Source organism: Pogoniulus pusillus, chromosome 10, assembly GCF_015220805.1.
Source record: "Pogoniulus pusillus isolate bPogPus1 chromosome 10, bPogPus1.pri, whole genome shotgun sequence".
Taxonomy (NCBI): domain Eukaryota; kingdom Metazoa; phylum Chordata; class Aves; order Piciformes; family Lybiidae; genus Pogoniulus; species Pogoniulus pusillus.
The window spans coordinates 15,879,703-15,903,639 of record NC_087273.1 but is presented as its reverse complement, the minus strand read 5'-3'; the positions used below and the strand labels follow the sequence as shown (position 1 = coordinate 15,903,639).

At 40.8% G+C, this 23,937-nt stretch overlaps 1 long non-coding RNA gene across 3 annotated transcripts in view; it reads right to left on the bottom strand.

Moving 5' to 3' along the window:
- The window catches only part of LOC135179002 (uncharacterized), a 150,969-nt gene that overhangs the window by 27,390 nt on the left and 99,642 nt on the right, over positions 1 to 23,937 (bottom strand). For all 3 annotated transcript variants that reach the window (XR_010303840.1, XR_010303841.1, XR_010303842.1), the window contains exon 2: positions 16,906 to 17,086. This is a non-coding gene — a long non-coding RNA (uncharacterized LOC135179002). The remainder of the gene's footprint in view (positions 1 to 16,905; positions 17,087 to 23,937) is intronic.

Genomic DNA, 23,937 nt, shown 5'->3' with positions numbered 1-23,937 from the left:
GTGCAGCTCTTGTGCAAAGTTTCCAAAGCCCTCATCTGAACTACAAAGCGCTGTGTACAGTTTAAGTCATTCTAACTGCTTGAGATTTAGATGAATTGTTGCTCAGGGATATCAGGAGAATACTCTGTTCTCAGGTCTCTAGGATGGAGTATGTTGTAACAGGAGATTCGTTGGGTTGGAGAGAAAGTGCTCATAACTATGCATCTGTAATTTAGGGAACCCAGCTGAAAGCTATATCGTGGATATCTCTTCTAAATTCAAGAAATTATGAGCAAGGTAGTCTATAAAGTTTCTTGGAGTCCTTGGAGTAGGACTAAGGTAAGAATCATGTTCACTCTCTGATCTTTAAGAAAGAAAAATATGAGGTACCAAATGGAGTATTTCTTAGAGACGTTTCTAGAGTTTCATATCCTTCTGTAATTCATGTACATATCTCTTTATATATATACACACACTGAAGGTTAACTCATACACTAAAACTAAATACACTTTTCTGAGTGGTTCTAAGTATCTCAAATCTTTGGTGGGTTAACTGATCCGTGAATAAAAAGGAGAAACCATATCTTCCAGTTCTCTTTGTAAAGAACCTGAATTCTCCAGCATTTGAGCTATATTAATGTGTGGGATGCACAGAGAACTTAGTTTTTCAACCTTGCAGGGAAGCAAGCAAGAAATAAATGTCAGATTTCTCTGCTTTGCTAAGACACGAGGTACCATAACTCTTCTCAGCCAGAACTGTGGGAGTTATAAGGAACCTGAGTTTTGAAAGCAGAGAGCTCTATGAAGTTTAGCTCTTTCTAAGCTAATGTAAATGCACAGAGAGGACAATTTTAAATTTGTGAGCCATCTGTAAATCTCACTTTCAGACTTAATGTATGGATTTGGATTTTAAAGTGCCTGTCTTAGTCAAATGAATGTGAACTTCACTGGAACCTGGAAGCTAAAAGTGTGAAATATGACATAAGCTCAGAATGGGAAGGCTCAGTTGCTTCGCTGTTGATAATACTGAGTATAGTGCTAGACTACTGTTTCCAGAGTCTCTTTTCAGCACAGAATTTTAAAGACTTGTAGAAAAGTTGAGTGAGATTCCAGGAAAAAAAAAAAAAATACATGAATGATTCTTTCTGGAAAGAAAAAGTTACATGTAGTAAGAAAACTTTGAAGCTGAGTTACCGAAATGAAGGTACAGAGATGACTTGAGTACCTTTCACAAGTATGTTTATGGGGATGAGACACCCAGCAGGAGGTAATTATTCAGGGTGCAGGAAAAATGATGCAAGATACAGTTGTTTGACGTTGCAGCTAAGTAAATTAAAAGCAGACTTAAATGCGTTATTTTAACTTAAAGCATTTAGCTACTGAAAGTCTTCTCTGAGGATGTGATGAAGCATTTAGAGAAAAATTCATAGAGATACATTCATAGATGGTTTAGGTTGGAAGTGACCCTAAAGATCATCTACTTCCAAATCCCTTGCCATGGGCAGGGACATCTTCCAGTAGACCAGGTTGATCAAGGCCTTGAACATCTCCAGGAAGGGGGCATGCACAACCTCCCCAGGAAGCCTGTACCAGTGTCCCACCACCCTCACTCTAAATAATTTCTTCCTAATCTCCAGTCTAAAGTATTTCTAACACTTCAAGAGTTTTCACAGCCAGCAGATGATGTGAACAGCTCTATGTTTTAATACCTTTCCACTGCTAATCAGAATCTCCACTGGTTTGCTATTGCAAGTCTGTAAATTTGAGACTGGATGTCTTTCCAAAGGTGAGTTGTAGATCAAATGGAGTTCTGTGGGCTGCATATAAAGATTACTGTAGGCTCTTTGGTCTGTGTATAGGAAATAGTTCTAAATTCAGCTAACTGAAAGGTATTCCAGGTAAAATGATAGGTAAACTACTACTACACAGTCAGTGAGCTAGGAGATACGACGCTGGAAAACCAACACCATTTCTCCCAACATCAGGGCCCTAGGAGTGAGGGTAAGCAGAACTCCCATTGCGCATGGGAAACGCTAATTCTTCTCTCATAGAACCTAATTCCCCCTTATTTTTTACTCCCTGGTGTAGTGTTTTACTCATGGAAGAGATAAACCCTCAAACTCTCATGAGATAAGTAGTAAAGAACCCTTACGAACTCAATTATACACAGCAGGCAAAAGAAGCAGCAGTCAGACAGTGATTCCTGGCTTTTGCGTTGTCTCTAGCACCAAGCTAAGAGAAGCAAGGCTGAGTTTCCCCAGAGATCTCCAAGCACTAAAATTATGTCAGCCATGCTGCCCAGGCAGCTGCAAGAGTTGAGACAGTCTTCTCCAGGTTTAACTCATCTATAACACAATACTGACCCACTTAAAAGCTTCTGATTAGTATTGTTCTGGTAGAACTGCAGTTTATTAGTTATGTATTTGATTCTGCATAAATATTGTCTCCTTTATAAATCCAGATGTATGCTACCAATAGACACTATAAAACATTTCTTTTGTTTCATAGAAGCAACCAGGTTGGAAGAGACCTCCAAGATCATCCAGTCCAACCTATCACCCAGCCCTAGTCAGTCAAACAGACCATGGCACTAGCTGCCTCATCCAGTCTTTTCTTGAACACCCCCAGGGATGGTGACTCCACCACCTCCCTGGGCAGCCCATGCCAATGCCAATCACTCTCTCTGTGAAGTTTTGTAGCAAAACAAATCTATTCCATGAGATATAAGCGACTCAGAAAGAGTCCTGACCAGCAACTCTTTGTTTCAACCCAGAGACAGAAAACTGCTGAGTTGTGTTAGGAGAGCAATAGATACATTCAACTGAAATCATGATTGCTCTGTGAACAAATACCAGAATGAATAAATTTGCATTGATTACAATTAGTGTCAAACTGATACCCTAGAAAACACAATCTTAATTACAGTGCCAATTTAGAAAATACTTAAGCACATGCTTAAGTATAATTAAGCATATGCTTAGCCCTTCATTGATTTGGGGCCTCTTCACTGAAATATGTGTACAGGGCTGGCAGCCTCACTGGGAAGGTTCTATAAAGTACATAACTGTTGGGCTCAACATCTCATTTGTTTTAGGATTAAAAGAGAAGCTGTAATTCATGAGGCAGTTACGTAGTCAAGGGGAGCAGTTACTGCTGGCTGTGACTGTGTAAAAAACACAAACATAAGCACATTAGGAATTACCTTAAGTTTAAAAAAAAAAAGTGGGTATTTAAATAGGTTGACACTAATTTTCTTTTGTGGAGAATGAAATCCTAATTCAAGTCAGCAAAAATTATCTGGGAACTCTCCCCTGTGCAATTGTCCTGATTTAGGTAGTGCTGTGTTGTTCAGCATTAGGAATACTCATAGCAGGCAGCAGGAGTGTTCATGTAGTGCTGGAATCTTGACTTGATTTGATAGGCAGTGTTTTTTTTAAATCAAGAAGCAATATTATTTTAGTGTTTTATTAATCTTACACATGTATTTCTTTTATATCCTTATTTCATATTTCTAATATGCACAATAAAACATCCTGAATTAATATATATTTCATTTTTAAGACACTGTTCATGAAATCTGGTGTCATATGGATACCTACATTACAAGTAGGAAGCAAATAACCATACTCTGAAAGAGAAGAGGAGGCTTCAAGGAGACCTTATTGTAGCCTTCCAGTATCTGAAGGGGCCTACAGGAAAGCTGGGGAGGGATGTTTTAAAGCATCAGGTAGTGAGAGGAACTGGGGGAAATGGAGCAAAACTAGAAGTGGGTAGATTCAGATTGGATGTTAGGAAGAAGTTCTTCACCATGAGAGGGAACCGGTTGCCCAGGGAGGTGGTAGAAGCCTCATGCCTGGAGGGGTTTAAGGCCAGGTTGGATGTGGCTGTGATCAACCTGATCTAGTGTGAGGTGTCCCTGCCCTGGAACTGGACAATTGTTGAGGCCCTTTCCAGCCTCAACAATTCCATGATTCTATTAAAAAAAAAACACCAGACACTGAGATCTTATTCCTAATGGCACTTTATCTTAAAGTCTTCGTGAGTTTCTTCTCTTAAGGCCAAATGCTAATTTTTCTATATATACTTTCATTTATGTACATCTTTGAGACTGGATTTTTCAAGGCACGTCACTTTCACGTGATGTGCTGATGTGACTTTTAAGTCTCTGAGTGAAGAGTAGAGGCCATCTTAATATGCTTATTCATGCCTTCTAGTTTTTGTTATTGGATGTCCTGGGGTTTCTTTAACATTTTCTGGTGTGATACTTTCCCTGATAATAGTTTTTCAGCCTCAACAAAATTACTTCATTTGGTGACCCCAGCCTCTTGTGAATGTAGAACTAATGTGTGCATTTACTTTCATTCATACCTCTGGTGTCAGCACATTATTTTTGTCATCTCTCCAAATCTGATCTGTCTTCTTCACAATGTTTTTAATGTACTTGGAGAAAAAAATCTTATCTCGGTTTCTTCTACAGTTTATGTCTATTTTCTATAAAGGGACTTATCTTCCCTTTCCTCATCCCAACTTCTACCTATTTTATATGATATCTGATATATAATACCTTCTTAGTCTTGATTACATTATGCAGGTCTGATTTCATCCAGGCTGGGATCCTTTTTCCTTTCCCCCATAGTCAGCCAAATGAAATGCAGAATGACTGAGCATATTATGCAGAAATATCCTATGAACAAACATTGCTTCTCTGCTTTCACAAAGTCTTTGCCTTCTCCAAACTTGTTATTTCAAACTTTTTTACTTGTTATTTCAAACTTTTTTTTTCCCCCTTGGGTTTATTTGGTTTGTCGTTTGGTGATTTTTCTTTTTATGTTTCAGAAGTTCCTGGTTTACAAAACTCAGCACCTTTTCAGTCTTAAATCTCTTTTGGGTGAGCATTTTTTTTTTGTATCTCCTACATCACTACAGAATAAGCTGGTAATCTGATCCCCACTCCACTTTCTCATTAAGAAATTGCTTTCTGTCTTCTCCTAAGTCTACAAACAGTGCAATTTCTAGCACGCCTTTATTATGCATTGATTTGTGTCATAGTAACTAAAAGCCAGCCAATGATATAAAGGAAGCTTTTCTTTTCATAAATCTGTCTCACTGATGGAGAAGGCTGCATGTGGCATGCAAATGTTTGGCTTGCTTGTTTTGTTATTTAACATGCAGCAGGCATTAATCAGGGGTCGAGGAAAACTGTTGTCATTGATAAGCTCAATGAAATCACTTTTATCTGTTTTACTTTGGTGCCACTGTTACACTATACACTGACAATATAGTTGTAAGTGCACATTGATCCAAGTCTGTTGGAAATGCCTAGGCAAGACATAAAACTTTACAGGTATTTTTCAAGCTACATCTGGGAGTCAGATGACATTGAGAAGTAGTTTTTTGTCTGGATGAAGGGTGTGAAAGAACCTTGCTATTAAGAACAGAGCTTTACTTATCTCGGCTATGAATATCCCTCTGTATCCTCAATTATTTGATTACCCCTCAGATGAGCAAGGAGACATTCTATTGCTGATCAGAACCCAAGCAGGGTTAGCTTATTGTAGCTACACACGTCATCAGTAACACTTTGCCTGCAGCTAGATCTTTAACTCCAAAAAAACCCAGCAATAGATGGCACTCAGCAGAGCAGATCCAGATTTTGCTTTTGCTTAGCATCTGCATTAGGATCTGAAAGAAGATGCTCTTAACTGTAGAGAATAGACTCATATTACTGCTTTACTGCTTATACAGCAGTAATGTGCTCAAGACTGTACAGGTTATTTAAAAAAAAACAAACAACCCAGAAATCCACACCCCAAAGAGTGGTCTGTATCTAGACAGTAGCTTTCTGGTGACACTCAACAGGCCTTAACATTGCAAGGTAATTAAGTCACTGCACATTCTAAAAATCTCATCAGCATCAGCTGAGTCAGCATCATTAAAGATCAACCTCACGAGTAAACAATACGTGATTTTAAAAGCTGATATTTATATTTATAAGTTTGGAGTGGAGGAAAAAAAAACCACACAGAACAATAAAATTTGATTATCCCCTAATTCTGAACCTTAAATCATTATGTTCTTCTCAAGTACACTACAATTCATAATTCACAAGTTAGCATCTTTCTAGCTCTTTTTCAAAGTCTCAGTGCAGCCAAAGTATGCATCCAACATAACTACACAGTTATGTGCAACCAGGAAAACAGCAGTCTGCAGAAGCATTTGCAAAGACATTGGGACTGCAGTACAGCAAGACAATGTTTGTGCTTTCTTCAAACCCATAACTCTATTTTATTTAGAGTTTAGCTTGAAGTGACTGAGAAGTCTTTAAGTAAGTTGTGCAGAGCCACATCCAGCCTGGCCTTAAAGACCTCCAGAGATGAGGGTTCCACCACATTCCTGGACAACCTGCTCCATTGTCTCACAGTGACGTTCTTCCTAACATCCAGTCTGAATCTACCCACTTCTAGTTTTGCTCCATCTCCCTCAGTCCTCTCACTACACAACATAATTGATCCTTGAGGTCCCTTCCAGCTGTGACAATTCTATGATTCTATGATTTTTATTCGGTTGTGCCTAGTGAGGAGTATTTGAAGTTCTTGGTTCTCTGTGCTGCATGAGAGGAAAAAAAATATAAAATTACATTTAACTTGTAACTTGAAAGCTCCTGAAGAGAGTGCAAAATTGGCTTTGAGGTACAATTATCACTTGTGCTATTTCCAGGAGAATACTAATTTGATAAAATTAGTGCATAAATGGTATCCTGTCTTCTGTTTCTTGTAACAGACTTTACAAATTACTTTTCTTTTTGTCTGGAATAATGGGTGAGAGTTTCTTCCTGTGTGTTTGTATACCTGTCTAGCTAAGCAGGTAGCTTTTAGTTTGGTGAAGACTACTTTGAAATTTTAAGATGTAGCACTTCAGTCCTGGTTTCAAAATAGCTGTTTAAAAAAAAAAGCTGACAAAGGCTAGCCAAAAGGGATGCTGCATAAAGTACCAGTTTGGTCTCACAGATGACTCTGAATTATGAACGTAATACTTCATGTTAACCTTTTGATCTGTCTTTAGTCTTGCTTTAAGCATTTGAGAAGAACTAGTAACTATTAATCTGTCTTAACCTATCTATATTTATTATCTCCATTAGTGAAAAAAGGGATTCTTACTCTAGTAATACATATGGCTTTTACACACTATAATTACCATGATACATGTTGCAAATACAGGCACTGGCTGAAAATATCACCCTTTAGTACGCCTGCAAAGGGACTTCTCAAAAGTGAGTCTACTGTGGGCTTTTTAGTACTCTGAAAATACCTATTCAGCTGTAAGACTCTCTTCCAAGGGCACACTTTAGGAAGGATCTGCACTCATAGAGGAGGATGGTCAGAGAATTTTTATAACTGCTATCCCTGATGTCATAGTTCTGACTGTGGATAAACCATGGAATCATCACAGAACAGCCAAGGTTAGAAGGGACTTCAGAGATTATCTGCTCCAACCTCCCCACTATGGGCAGGGACTTGGCCACTCAATACCTCATCCAACCTGACCTTGAATACACCTATAAAGGAAGCATCCATTGTCAACCTATTCCAGAGTCCCACCACCCTCATACTGAAGAGCTTCTTCCTAAGATCCATTCTAGACTTATTCTCCCTCCCCCTTGTCCTATTGCTAAACACCTTCATGAAAAGTCACTCTCCAGCCTTCCTGTACCATCTCAACCTTCCTGTAGGATCCTAACCTACTAAACCTGCTGTGTTAGATCCTGCTGAACTATGTGGTTGTTAAGGGCTGTTACAACCCCTCACAATGCTCTCAAGGCAGACATCAGGAATACAGCAAACTGGAACTTGTACTGTGAAAGTCTGGCTAAAAACTTTAAAGTAACCAAGAAGAGTATGAGTATCTGAAAGCTGTTTTGCTGGCTGGGACTGAAAGTGAGCATACTTGTCTGTTAAATTACAGCTTGATACAAGTGGATTTTTTTTCTATTTTGAGAGGGACTTTGGTAAGATTGGCTGCTACTATCAAGACATCTCTCTAAGATTAAGTGTTAAAAACTGAAATGGAATAGCAGATAAAGAAAAACTTCTCTTTGACACACAAAACGAAAATGTAAATGATCGCACTCCTGATGAAACAGCCTGCAATATATAATGTGTGTTTGCTTCACTTTCATTTCACATGAGTTAAATAAAGCTGCAAGGCTCACACTTTCTTTAGAACATTTTATGCTGATGAATCAGTTTTGCAAAGAGCTGTACTCCAGTGGGTAAAGGAAATGTTATACTCAAAGCTAATAACTGCTCATCCTGACATAGCATTAATGAAACATTCTATTCCAGTTACAAATACATCTAAAAAATAGCTTGGCACTAAAGCTCTCTCAACAAAAAAGGTGGGGCTCATGTTGGATAGCAGCTGAAGTTTCACACGACATATTTATTTTGCTTATTGCAATGCCCAGTTTAGTTGTGTGCAATCTAAATACACTTCAGTTAATTCACTATTGAAGCAAGAGCTGTTAAATGGGTTAGAAGACCTTTGAGTAATGCTTTGAAGTGATAGCTGTACGTGCTAACTTTCACCAGGGTTTATTCTAACCAATTACTTATTGAGGAAAAGAGGACACAAGTTGATTGGCAAGTCAGTTTCCTTGTTCTTTGCGGCTCTTGCTCGCTCTTTAGAGCTTCCCCTGGGTTTTGCTGCACGTGAAGCTGATTCATAGGAACACAGCACTAGTTGAGAGAGCCTGGGATGCTGAAGCCAGTCATCTTCCACCACAAGCACTAGGCACATGTTTAGGGCCTGTGTGGATGGCAACTCTTTAAGCCACAGGGCAGAGTCCCTCTCTCCCTCGAGCCTTTCTTCTGTGCACGTTTGCAGCCTATAACCAGCCTGGGTCTTAGAACAACAGCTCAAATTTGTAGGAAAAGCTGTATCTGCCAAAGGACAGACATCTTGATCTGTGCACATTTAGACTCATATAAGCTCAAGAATATTTGTCATACCATCCAAGTGGCCTGAACTAAAATTTGTAAAGCAGGTGGCTTAAGGATAAAAACAGGGAGATTGTGTGGTATGCCTGATACATAATTAGCTTAGTTGCAAGGGTGGACAACAAAAGGTATAGGATCCTGGATGGAATGTTAACTGTTATTTTCTTCCCTCTTCTTCATGCTTCAAATGTTACCAATGTCCCCTTTAACAGGGAAACAGGACAGGCAGGCAGCACTTGCAGAGCTGACATCTTTGCAAAGGAAGATAGTCTTCCTGCTTTTTCTCATCCTTACTTCCAATGGTGACTTCTGTTTTACCCTTTTTTTTTTTTTTTTTTTTTTGGTGCTGTTATGCATGATTGGGTCAAATCTGCAGCTCACAAACTTCAGACTGAGAATGGACTCCAGACAAAGGAGGAGACACTGTCCTCTTGAAGAAACTCTGATTTAGTTTGGGCTAATTTATCCATATCCTTGCTCCTAGCATATGCACCAATTCCAACATTGCAGAACTGAGTAAGTGCCAGCCCTGGACACCTCTCCCTCCTCCAAGCTACTCAGTCTTAGAATTTCCCTTGAAGGAGAAAAGGAAAATTCCTTTGCATCTGTCAGCAAGTCAGTTGTTCAGATAGTGTAAGATCATGAATCATTTTGACAATGTGCAGGATATTGCTCAATATTAATGTTCTTACAAGGAGATTATAAAAGCAATAGGTAAATTCAATTAGTAAAGCAAAAGTAAATCAGCAAGCAAGATTTCTCTCTAGCTTAGCCTCCCTTTCAAAATATGAGAGATGTTGACTTGCTGTCCACCTACTAAAGTAAAAATCAGCTTAGCAATATACAAGACAAAGTCCTGTTACTGGGTCATGAGTATACCCAGCTTTGGACGTTTAGACTGAATATTCAGTGTACCTTTGACAGAAGGCAGAATTTTGCTTGGGAGCAAGAAATACTTGACGACAGTGCAAAGACTTTTGAAATAGATGGGAGCATTTCTAATCAAGGTCAGAGTGCAGGGTGGCTGGTGGAGCTGCACTCTGCAGCTTTGACAGCTGTAGTTTGAGTTGAAAGAGGTAGTCAAGGCATACCCCATACTGCTTGCAGCAGAGAAGAACAAAGGTGTAACTACTGCAGAGTACAGACTGCCACCATGCCTGGTGTAAACCTAACCAAACCAGTGAGGCTAGAAAAACACCAGCCAGTGTGGTTCATGTGACAAAAACTAAAGCAGGCTCAAACTGTCAGGTGCAGAATAGACAGATTCAAGCGGCATGCTGAATTCTTGGGTAAAACAGAAAGATTCTTGACCTTAGTGAATTATAAAGGGAGACGTTTAATGACAGTTGTCACTTCTTAGTGATTAGTTTATCATTGTAAGAAATATATTTTCCAAGTAAAGAAATGCAAATTTTATGATTAATTTCATTTCAACAATTTTCAGGGCTCTGAACACATGATAAGTACTCACAAAAGAGTGCAATTTCCATTAAAGATGTGCAGGTGGTGAAAGAAATCTGCATATTAAAATAACAAGTTCTTTAAAACTACATAGTTTTGAACTTTAGACTGTGGTTTTTGTATAAGTTTTCTTATGATAATAAGATGTTGTCCTACATCCAATCTTTCCTATGCAATGTTGTAGCTTCATACACAGAGTACTTCACTGTACATGATATAAGGGAAATTAGAACTTGTTTCTAAACAGGTGGAAAAAAAGCTCTGTAGGAAGCCTTATTTATGGTGAATAAGCATGCTTGGGTTAAACTTGTTTTCCATTCTATTTGCTAATAGCCCCTGTGGTATTGCAGAGATAAAACAGCATAAGTGCTTTGTTTTGAAGGACTACAGTAGCTGGCTTGCAAATTATATATTAAAAAAAATAATAAAGCAAGTTTTCAAGTGGTGGGAAAGTTAAAAAAAATATCTGAGAACTCCTTTAGATTAGACCTGTCCTTCCCTGGGAAGAATAGCATTATCCAAGTTAGTCACAGCTGAAGGGAACCAGGCCCTTAGAAATACACAGCAGGATGGGCTCACTAAAATATTTGCATATGTTGAGCAGAAAGCTGATTTTCCACAAGCAAAAGAGATTGTATGATACAGCAATTGGATTTTTCTGAAGCAAAGAGATGCAGACAGAACTGTTAACTGATTCCTGTAGTGACTGGGAATTTTCTCATAGTGCAGGAGCCACTGGGGCAGTGTAATTAAATATTGAGGTCCCAGTTGTGAAGCCTAGATCAAAAAATAACATGTAGCTACAGACTTTTCATTCTCTATGTGACTGAAATCCTAAAAGTGATGAATGGGTTTCAGACAGATGCCTGCAATGAGGCTGGCTGCAGCCAGTTCTAAATGTGGGCACTGGGACTGTTGCTTTCCAGAAGCTATGGAAGGAGGCAAGTCTGGCAGCCATGGATTGTAGTAGTCTTAACTACTTTCTCAGAAATGTTGAGCCTGGACTTTGTAGTACGTAACCAGGCTCTTGTCAGGGCACAGGAGAGGTGCCAAGTATAATAATGGGGAGCACTACTACATTGTTAATGTGACAAGAGTCAAGTAAAAGTGCCAGCAGAGTTAAATAGAACAATAAATTGGTGTAATTATCAATTAAAAAATGGAGTCATATAATGGAACATTAAAGAAAAAGTGAGTAAAACAAAGTAGTGCTTCCCAAGTTTAACCAGCACGACTGTTGCTGACCAGAAATGTTGAAGACTGAACTCAGAGCAGGAAACAGGAAAATAATTCTGTTTTCTCTCTTCTGCTGTTGTAGACAGGTTCCTGACTAACTACCCAAATCTCTCTATGGAATACATGCTTGTGAAAGCAGAGCCAAAATATAAAGTGGAGTCTTAGAACTAAATTATAAGCAATAAATCATATAGGCTAGTGCTGGCTCTCAATCTCCTTATCTCAGATATTGTCTGGAGTATTGCAACTTGAACAGCAATGAAGAGGTGGTTTAGATTTAAGTTCCTTCTCTGTTCTTATGATAAGGTTATAAGAGTTAACCTTTGTGCTGCAAAATTAATTCAAGTTCATTATCATAGAGTCATAGAATCAAGCAGGTTGGAAGAGACCTCCAAGAATATCCAGTCCAATCTAGCACCCAGCCCTACCCAGTCAACTACAACATGGCACTAAGTGCCTCGTCCAGGCCTTTCCTGAACACCTCCAGGGCGTGTCCTGGAGTCCTGTACCCCTAAATTCCTCTCCTGCCCGGACTTTGGGGGAAGAGGGGAAAAGCCGCCTGGTTTCCCCCCCCCCCTCGCCTGCCCTGCAGCCGTGAAGAGGGCGGGGACTGCCCCGTGAAGGGGAAGACTGCCCCGTGAGTTCCTGCGCTGGAGCCAGGCTGGGATTGGCCGTGCGCTTTTGCTCCTAAGGTGTGGTAACTCTGCCCTTTGTCTAGCGAAGGTTATAAATATTGGGGGTCTTCCCGCCTTTGGGGTTCCCGCTTTGGATTTTGCCTGTGCCTGGACGTATGTGTCTGCCTGAGCTCACACACTGCCCTCGGATGGACTGCAGAGACCTTCAGGAATTCGCTTTCCTACTGACACCTTTGTGTGCCTAATGACCCTTAACGATTCACCTGCAGCTGCTGGAGGAGGAACACAGACCGCACGAGCCAGCCTGAGTGAGTTATTTGGCTTAGCTTAATTTAGTAAGAAACAGCTATTAATTAATAGCTGAGTCCTTTTCCAACGTCTGACTTCCAATATAGTCAGATTATTGATGGTATCCGTGTAGATTAATTCTCATGCAACTGAATCTGCTTATCAAACTAAATTAATCTTTGTATATATAGTTGTGGGGGTAGGTTTTTGGGAAAATAAAATATATCTATTTTTGATAAATTCCCGACTCAGCCATGAATTAATTCCTGCCCTCCGCAACAGGGCGATGACTCCACCACCTCTCTGGGCAGCCCATTCCAATGCAAATCACACTCTTGCAGGGAAGAACTTCCTCCTAACATCCAGCCTAGGCCTCCCCAGCACAACTTGAGACTGTGTCCCCTTGTTCTATTGCTGGTTGCCTGGGAGAAGAGACCAACCCCCACCTGGCTACAACCTCCCTTCAGGTAGTTGTAGACAGTAATAAGATCACCCCTGAGCCTCCTCTTCTCCAGGCTAAACAGGCCCAGCTCCCTCAACCTCTCCTCATAGGATTTGTGTTCCAGGCCTCTCACCAGCTTCATTGCCATTCTCTGGACAGGTTCCAGCACCTCAACATCTCTTCTGAATTGAGTAGCCCAGAACTGGACACAGTATTCAAGGCGTGGCCTGACCAGTGTTGAGTACATGCTAATTCTAATTGTTTGGGTAATGCATGGAACCTAAAATGTAAACACAGCTGAGGTTGGAAGGAACTTCCAGACATTATTAGGTCCAGTCTTCCCTACTCCAGCCTTACATAAGTCACTTGTTGACAGACTGAGCAGGACTGGAGCAGGAATACAGCTATTTCCAGTTCGGTCATGTTGTGTTTACAGAATGAGAAGTATTTCCATCTGGACAGTGTGTGCTTTTTCATTTCTTGTTGGATGCCATATTTTGTTTGGGCACTTTGATTTAAAATTAAGAAAAAAATATTTTCCTTGGATAAAATCATCACAGCCCCCAAAATAAACCATGTCTAAATAGATCTTTCTTTTCCCTGCATGCTCAATTTTTATATATCTCAGGTGATATAAGACAGTAGGTGATTGTTTTTATTTGGGAAGCAATGTCGTTTTTATTCCAATTTATAAACTAATTTTAAATTGCATTGTTCTATACATCATTCCTTTTCACATATTTCTTTTCACAAACTATAGGGCTTTTGTGCAATGCTTACTACATGGTGGAACTCAACATTCTTTTGGCTCAAAATGGAGAAGAATGACCTCATCTGCCTTAGCTCACTGAATACAAACTTTGCATTAAAGATTAATAAAATGCTTCAGAGTAAATTAGTGGAGTTAATTCTGTATTAGAAAAAAAAAACCCTATGAAAAGTCAAGGTCAAGGGCAGAAAAACTGTCTCAAGCTCAACAAAGAAAAACAAATGTTCAGCAGGCAAGCAGAGCAATGACAAGCAGTACACAATCCTGGGAAAATGTAATGACTAATAGAAGGGGCAGAGATTTTAAAATACCCATTTTAAGGCCCTGCACGGCCTGGATCTGGTTCAGAAGCAAAAGATAAACCAAGGACTATGTAGATGCAGTGGGCAACTCTGTACTGTTGTGGTGTAATCCATACCAAAGACAGGCTGCAGTGACAAATGCCCCCATGTGTCTGCCATTCTGACTTTGCTATGGAATTCTTCTCGGGGCTACCAGCTTCTAAACTCAGCTTCCTCATTCTGTGCCCTTTTCTTACTTTCACCAGTAAGAATGTAGAGTGGTCCCCTAAAGAGACATTAATACACATCGAAGGTTACAAATTACTAAGAGTAATTGCCCTTTCATCTTTCAGACACTGTCACACTAACACAAATCCACTGGAATTTTAGCACTCCTGTTTTGTCAGCCTCTTAGAGAAAATAAAAATTGCTAGATTGAATCTCTAATCATAGCTGCCTTTCTCTGCCTAAAATTTTTAACATGTTGATGCCAAAACATTGCAGAAAGTTCTATGCATCTTCCATATAATATAAAATTAAGCCTAACGAAAGTAGAGATGCAGTGCAGCCATTAATCAACAGTAAAGTTGCAGATGACACCAAGTTAGGAGCAGATGTCGATCTGTGAAAGGTAGGAGAGCCCTGCAGAGGGACCTAGACAGGCTGGATGGGTGGGCAGAGGCCAATGGGATGAGATTTAACAAGGCCAAGTGCAGAGTTCTATATTTTGGCCACAACAACCCCAAGCAGTGCTACAGGCTGGGGACAGAGGGACTGGAGAACAGCCAGGAAGAAAGGGACCTGGGGGTAGTGGTAGATAGTAGCTGAAGTTGAGCCAGCAGTGTGCCCAGGTGGCCAAGAGAGCCAATGGCATCCTGGCCTGTATCAGGAATAGTGTGGCCAGCAGGACAAAGGAGGTTATTCTTCCCCTGTACGCAACACTGGTCAGGCCACACCTTGAGTACTGCATCCAGTTCTGGGCTACTCAATTTAAGAGAGATGTTGAAGTACTTGAATGTGTCCAGAGAAGGGCACCAAGGCTGTTGATGGGCCTGGACACAGCCCTGTGAGGAAAGACCGAGGGAGCTGGGGTTGTTTAACCTGGAGAAGAGGAGGCTCAGGGGTGACCTTATTGCTGTCTACAACTACCTGAAGGGAGGCTGTAGCCAGGTGAGTTTGGTCTCTTCTGCCAGGCAACCAGCAACAGAACAAGGGAACACAGGCTGAAGTTTTACAGGGGAGGTCTATGCTGGATGTTAGGAAGTTCTTCACAGGGAGAGCAGAGAGAGTGATTGACATTGGAATGGGCTGCCCAGGGAGGTGGTGGTGGCGGCGTCACCATCCCTTGACATGTTCAAGAAAAGCCTGGATAGGGCACTTAGTGCCATGGTCTAGTTGACTGGACAGGGCTGGGTGATAGGTTAGACTGGATAATCTTGGAGGTCTCTTCCAACCTGCTTGATTCTATGATTTCTGTGATTCTAATTCAAATTGCATCATATGCCCCACCCAGACTATCCATGTTTTACCAGCTTCAGTATAACAGATACATTGCTACTGTATGTATTTTATTGCTACATCGATAAATGTAAATTCAGACTCACAGTTTCAGTTCAGGCTGTCTCCATCAACACTCAAACCACCACAGTTATGTAAAGCTTTTGATAAATACAAGACACTACAGGATTTATATGAAAATTCCTGCTTACGAGGATATTTTGGTTTGTTTGTTTCTGTACTCCCCTGTCAACTTCTCTGACAAGCAAGGTTTTTTAGCAAACAGCAAAACCTAATCTGAACAGCAGGTGCTGCCATTCAGAGGTGGTGGCAAAGTGATAGTTACAAGGAGTGGCTAATTTATCTCTGTACTTACAAACAGCCAACAAATTAACTCCTCATTACATCTTACCTAACTTTCTGAAGTTCAGGTTATATGCTGCTGATGCCCTCCCGCTTAGGATCACAGGATGTTAGGGGTTAAAAAGGAACTCCATAGGATTGAGTCAACCCCCATGCCAGTGCAGGACCATAAAATCACTGGCTTCATTTGGCCACTGTTCATTGGAGTTCTTATCTTGAACTCAAACTAGTGTGGTGTTAGGATAATTTGATTGAAATCAAGCTGATAAGATTACGACCCATGTAAGAAATGTTATGATATGATACTTTGCCGTTACTCAGTCAGCCCAATTGACACAAACACTTACTTTAAGCACCAGCTCTAACATACAGCCTGTTAGAAAAAGAAAGACTTGAAATGGCATTTTTGTCTTAAATGTGTTTATGGTTGCAGAGTCTCCCTCTATGGAGATATTCCAGACCCATCACAGATGTGTTCCTGTGTGATCTGGTATAGGTGATCCTGCTCTGGCAGGACAGTTGAAGTTGATGATCTTTCAAGGTCCCTTCCAGCCCTTGCATCCTGTGATACTCTGATAGTGGTGACGGAGTCCTGGTGTAATGGTAGGGGTGGAATTTATTCCAAAATAAATTTATCAATTTTGATATGTATCTCAACATGTGCCATAATTTTAAATAGTAAGAGGTTCTTAGGAGGGTCATGGAAAGTATTACAGAGAGGGAAATAAAGAAGGAATCTTGAACACTTAAGACATAACTAGCAACAATATAACAAACATTAAGCTATTTTGGAAGAGACTCTTGCAGCCACTATGATGCTTGTCCTTGAGGGAGGCCCAAGAGGCTCCTTTCTGCTAATCAGAAGGCACAAGGCACAATGGAATTCAGTTACAGAGAGGATTCTAGATCTTCCCAGACTCTAAACAGGGTGCTGGGAAAGAGAAAGATGATCTCTGACCTGATCCTGGTTCCGATTTTGATCTCCAGAGGCACAGGCAGGATGTCTTGCAGATGTGCAGAAAACTTGATGTCGGTGGCACTTCTCATCACACTGTGAGGCACTTAATGCCTTCTCCTGGTACACTTGAAGCACAGCAAGTTCCAGGTAGTCAAAGCTTGTCCATCAAAGCTTTGCTGATCTGAAGCATAAGGCAGAGCAGAACATATTGAGGCAGAGCAGAGCACATTGTCAGAGCAGAGCCCTCTGCTTGCAACTTAGCTCCATGTACATTATTTCCCTGAGCACAATAGCTCCTTTTGCCACAGAGATTCACCAATCAGAATGGCACTTTGCCAAACTGACCACATTTGGTGAAACCATGGCTTGCTTACCCTTATTCACTTTTGTAGGAGACACAATACCCCAAGCCTTTGTTTTCCTCCCGCCCTTGCTTCCCCCATCAGCAGAAGGGTGGAGCAAGCCAGGACATGTTTTAGGCCTCATAGACTTCCACGACACCTGGCTAGAGGCTTTGGGCTCCATGAAGGATGTTTGCAGGTGGTATCTTGTTGAATAGCCATGTATTTTATTCTATTCCACTCATGTAACAGAGCATACATACACCATTCACAGATTTTTTTTCATTTGATTTTAGGCAGCAGAAATGTAATTCAGAAAAATATAATGTAAACATAGTTTTGTTAGCATGGAAATCATAGATTTTAGCTGAATGCACTCTGAATATAGAATGTGACCCATACGTTTTTTCATTTTACAGTCCCATTTCTACAGATTACTATGGGAAAGAAAATATATATAGCATTTAAATGGACAGGTAAATATTCCTGCTGAGGCAGATTAAGATGATAAAGGGAAATCTACAAAGGGGTTTCTGCTGAAATTGATAAATAGGTTGTATTTTCTAGATCTCTATTATATCAGTACTTACTTACTGAAAGTAAATATTTACGTTTCTGATTCTCTTACACCTTAGAGGAAGAGTAGCTTCACTAGTATGAAAACATGCCACCAGACAGTTGCCATGCAGCTGTGGTCTGGCGAGGGCAATATGACCTCTTGACAAGAGAAGCCTACTTGCTAATTTGCATCTACTTTCACCATCAAAAGTGAGGTATTTGGAACTTGGGTTGCCTCTTCTCTGTGTTTTACCTTAGCTCTAGTATTTTAGCATAATGAAACCACAGGTGCATTGCTCCTGTTCCACCATGTGGTAGGTTGAGAACTTACCACCACTACGGAAATATACCAGCCTGGCTCAGACAGTTTGGAAAATGAAGGTCTGTTTACAGCAAAGATATATTTACAAGCATATATACACAAAATAGTTGCAAATATTTATGAGTATATACAAATTAGAAATAATACAGCAATCTAAACTCCCTGATAAAGGAAACTGCCCAGAAGGGGGTTACAGCTATCCTCTCTTTCTCCCTCTGCTTTCCCAGACAGACAAACGAAACCACCAGCAAAGCTTATGCTGTTATGTGTAAGCCAAGATTAGAGGAGAGATGTTGGAGCAGATCAAAGGAGAACCAAAAAGGAGCAGCATCTCAGACCAGAGAGGGATAAATTGTTGACATCTTGGCTTTTTATCCCTCTCAGCAAACCAGTGAATGATATAGACTCCATCATTATTTTCATTTCACAAGCAATGATCAAATTTCTCTCATCAAAATATTCCAATTAGCCTCAAACGAGCACAAACCAGAACCTGGGAACACTAACAGTGTTCAGGGCATTCCATTCCCAGTGCACATTTGCATTGCACATCTCCATGCACAGGCAGGCCACTGTCTTTAGATTGGCTCACCTCATAACTTTCATTGTATTGCAGATGACTCTTTCCCTAGCTCAGCTTTAAGCACTCCCTGTTTCATCACTGTAATATCTTTCTGGAAAAGCTGTGGGAAGATTTCCTGTATTTGGCTCTGTTGCTAAGGCCTACAGCATCCACAAAACAAAATATTGCTTGGATTGAAAACAATTGCACACAGCAGCAGATCTGTAACTGAACACTAGGGAAACTGTAAATGTTTTACAGCGTAATCCCATGACACTTGGAAAGACTGTGTCCTCAGGGACAACTGCTGTTGGTATCATGAAAGGAGAGCAGCTACTGACTGTCAGGATCAACTCAAGAGCTCAGAATTAACCTGAGTAATAAAAGTGCATGAATCACTCTCTTGTGTATTGTTTGTGCCTGTAATTTTTCAAGCATCCACATGAATGATTAGACATGTAACAAGTTCAGGTTTCTGCCCAAACTTTGGTGACAGTAGAGGATAATACACTTCTTGTTTTGCAAATTTACTCTGAATTTTTTCTTCTTTTAAACCAGATTGGAAGAGACCTTCAAGTCCAACCTGTCCAACCAGTGCAACCTATCCAACCAAGACCATCTAGTCAAGCCCTGTCCAATCAACTAGACCATGGCACTAAGTGCCTCATCCAGTCTTTTCCTAAACATTTCCAGGGACAGAAATTCCAGAACCACCTCCCTGGGCAGCCCATTCCAATGCCAATCACTCTCTCTGGGAAGAACTTCCTCCTAACATCCAGCCTAGATCTACCCTACCACAACTTGAGACTGAACAAGGCCAAGTGCAGGGTTCTACACTTTGGCCACAACAACCCCAAGCAGTGCTACAGGCTGGGGACTGAGTGGCTGGAGAGCAGCCAGGAAGAAAGGGACCTCGGGGTGCTGATAGATAGTAGGCTGAAGATGAGCCAGCAGTGTGCCCAGGTGGCCAAGAGAGCCAATGGCATCCTGGACTGTAGCAGGAATAGTGTGGCTAGTAAGATTAGGGAGGTTATTCTTCCCCTGTACTCAACACTGGTCAGGCCACACCTTGAGTACTCTGTTCAGTTCTGGGCCCCTCAATTCAAGAGAGATGTTGAGATACCGGAATGTGTCCAGAGAAGAGCAACAAAGCTGGTGAGAGGCCTGGAACACAAACCCTATGAGGAGAAGCTGAAGGAGCTGCGGTTGTTTAGCCTGGAGAAGAGGAGGCTCAGGGGTGACCTCATTGCTGTCTACAACTACCTGAAGGGAGGCTGTAGCCAGGTGGGGGTTGGTCTCTTCTCCCAGGCAACCAGCAATAGAACAAGGGGACACAGTCTCAAGTTGTGCTGGGGGAGAAAGTTCTTCCCAGAGAGAGTGATTTGCCACTGGAATGGGCTGCCCAGGGAGGTGGTGGTTCAAGAAAAGACTGGCTGAGGCACTTAGTGCCATGGTCTATTTGACTGGATAGGGCTGGGTGCTAGGTTGGACTGAATGATCTTGGAGGTCTCTTCCAATCTGGTTGATTCTATGATTGTAAATCAGGTACAAAGCAATTAATTGCTGGCACAATGGAACAACATTGAGTGTAAGAGAACATGCATTGTAATTTTTTTTCCACTGTAGTTCAAGGACATTATTTTTTTTAAACACCTTTTTGGCAGCAGTCTGATTAGTACATTGAGGTTTTTGTCTTCTGAAAATAGGCTTTGCAGGATCCAACTTAATGCCTAATTGGATGTTTGTTAATATTAACACAGGACACAAGCACTATTCAGTATGATGACTGCTCATACAAAAATTTATGAGATGTTATCATTGCAATATTAAAGTCCTGCATAGATAACCAGGATGTTTATTCTGGAGTAGGAAAGTGTTTTCTGTTTCAGATCACATTGTCACGTTGAGCCACGAGGAAAAGAATGATGCCAGCACCCATGGAATATTAGAACAACAACAAAGGTTTCTGAATAACTTATCTACACAAAACAGACTAAAATCAGTGTGTTGTCCTCTCCCCAGAGACTGCTAAATTTGGGCAGCGAGCAGCTTCAGCTCTTTGAATCTTTTAGAGGGCAGAGGAAATGATCATACAATACAGAAAAATTATCTGGAGAAGACCTGAAGAAGTCATCTAAGTCCATGCTTTCTCCCAGAGAAAATTCTATCACATGTAAATAACTCAGGAATTTTTGTTCTTGAATCTCACTACATGTAGTATTTTGTTCCGTTTTTCAACCCTCAAGTCCTTCTCTGTAGAGCTTCTCCCAATCTGTACTGATACCAGGGATTGCCTCAGCCCTTGCAGGACCTGCACTTGGCCTTGACACAGGACCACCTCTCAAGATTGTCCAGGTTCCTCTTGGTGGCATACCACCCTGCAGGAGTGTCAACCACACCACTTAGCTTGGTGTCACCTGTAACCATGCCAAGGGTGCACTCAATGCCACTATCAAAGTCAGTATGAAGATATTAAACAGCACTGGGCTCAGTACATACCTCTGAGGAACAGCACTTGTCACCAGTCTCCATTTGCACATTACCACTACCTTCTGGATGCATCTATCAAACTGGTTCGTAATCTGATGTGGAAACCATGCATCAAGTCCATTTCTGTCCACTTGAGAAAGATGTGTCAAAGGCCTTACAGAAGCACAGCTGGATAACATCCATAGTCCTTCCTTTGGCCACTGATGCAGTCACTCCATCATAGATGCATTATCTTAGATTATTCACTATGCAACAATAACATTTAGGAAATGGGTTCAAAATGCACTTACCTAAGTGACAATGAAAGTTAAGTGCACATTGGTACCAAAATTGTGCTACTGTGATTAATCTGCAGAACAGGAGGTTCCATCTCAACACAAGGTAGAACTTCTTTACTGAAAGGGTCACAGAGCACTGGAACAGGCTGCCCAGAGAGGTTGTGGAGTCTCCTTCTCTGGAGACTTTCCAGGCCCATCTGGATGCATTACTCTGCAACCTGAGCTAGATTGTATGGTTCTGCTCTGGCAGGGGGGCTGGACTCAATCTCTTTGGGTCCCTTCCAACTGTTGACATCCTGTGATGTGCTCAAGTAATTAACTGAAGTGGATGCAGGTAGGCAGGTATGTGGCATGCATAAGATGCAGAGTATGAAGAAGTCTTTTAATGAAGAAACCACTGAATGCTTTTAAATTTCATTTACCAGAAATAATACATGATCCACTGTCTTCTACCCAGATATAATGCCATCCCCTACTAAAGTCTGGCAAAGTGATCAGGCTCCCTGAACTACTCCATGCTCAGTTGGTTTGGCTAAGTTGGAACATTTCCAGGGTTTGGGTTTTTTTTTTTTTTTTTTGTGGTTGTTTCTTTTCAGTGTTGTATTTAGCTTTTTTCCCCATGACATAATTAAGTATGAGAGTGCTTTTGTATTATAATAGTACTTGTATCTCTTCTCTTACACGACTTAATAAAGCTCTCAGGCTATAAAGGAGTTGTTAGCATTACTGCAATATGTTGCTAATTAGTATATTGTCATTTCTGACTACAGAAGTGCTTTCAGTTTGGGCTGTTGGTAATAGTGAAATGGTAGCAGGCATGGCCTCTGATTAATGCCACTCAGTTTTTCAAATACATCACTAAAAGCCTGAGTGAAGTTATATTTGCATGTAAATTATGAACCACCATTTCAAGCACGTAGAAGATATAATTCAAGTATTCAAAAGGCTACTGATGCTTTCTCTTGAATTAGTCAGTAGGCAACACTGCAGGTAGATTCCATCACTGGGAGAAATTGATGATTTATGTTTCTTTGGGAAAAAAAAAAATCCTACTTGCATAAAAGGAATAAAAAGGCTTTTTTTTTCAGCACCATGACTTGTCTGTCTTGACTGGTAGCCAAGATTTAAATGAAAACTCCTTTCTCAGTTTTCTGACTGCCACACCTTGACTGCTGTTTATCTCAAACATGGAGATAGGAGGTTGTGCCAGCTGTGGTCCTAGCTCAGGTATTTCTTGTGCCAGTACATGGCAACCTCTCTGATTCTCATGTGTGCACTGCCTGGGCATGCCGAGCTCTAAGCCCAGCCCGCAAGTTATCTTTGGACAACCTTCCTGCACATAGCCATCCCAAATCTCAGTGCAAGTGCTAGTGAGTGGAAGGTGCTCCTTGAAAGACTACATCAGCAATACTTATCTCCTTTTCTTATCCACAAACACAACATACTTGAGATGATTATGGATTTACTATGGACTTTTTTACCACTTAAAAAAAAACAACAAAACAAAACAAACAAACAACCAAACCAAATCAAACCCAAAACTAACAAAACACTCAACAGGCAGAATGACTCCACGAGGCTCTCATTTCCTTATGTTTGACTCCATTAGGCTCTCATTTCCTTATGTCTCCATATGTTTCTGGAACAAGTTGCCCAGGGAGGTGGTGAAAGCCCCATCCATGGAGGTGTTCAAGGCCAGGTTGGATGAGGCTCTGAGCAATGTGGTCTAGTGTGAAGTGTCCTGGCCTATAGCATTGGGATTTGAACTAGATAATCCTAAAGGTCCCTCCTAGCCCTGACAATTCTATGAGTCTTCCATTCACCAAAGTTCAATACCTTGACCTAAAAAAAGCATTAAAGCATAACCACAGGTAAGACTAACCAGGAAGCTATATATAGACAGCTTTCTTCTTGGGCTGAGTGGAAAACCACTGGTTCAGGTTGGGATTTATTTCTATTTGTTTGGGGGAGTGGGAAGTGTGTGTTGTGGGGTTTGTTTGTTTCTTTGTTTTGTGTTTGGGTTCTGTTTCTTGTGTGGTTTTGGGTTTTTTGCCTGGTGCAGGATATTCCTGGCATAGGCTATTCATATTTTACAGGGAGTGCCTTAATAATAATCTTTGTCAGAACTACTGATCTGTGCTTAGCTGAGGAGGAAGGTGTCTGCTCTCTGAAGCAGCACACCTTTTGCTGATTCACAAACACCTTTGCAAGGTTGGCAAAGTTAATAGAAAATTTTAAAGTAAAAAAAGAAAAGAGCATTAAGAAAAATTAATTTAAAAATGATCTATCATCTAGAAGCTGCAGAAGGGGCTGCATTGTCACAGGGGATACAAATGACTGCCATTTTATATTTTAACTTCTTCCAGACAGTACAGCACAACAGACTAATCAACTGTGTCTATGTAATATCTTCAGACTAATGATTGGGCTTAGGTTGCCAGCTAGGGATTTCCTCATTCATTACTTTCAACACATCTATCC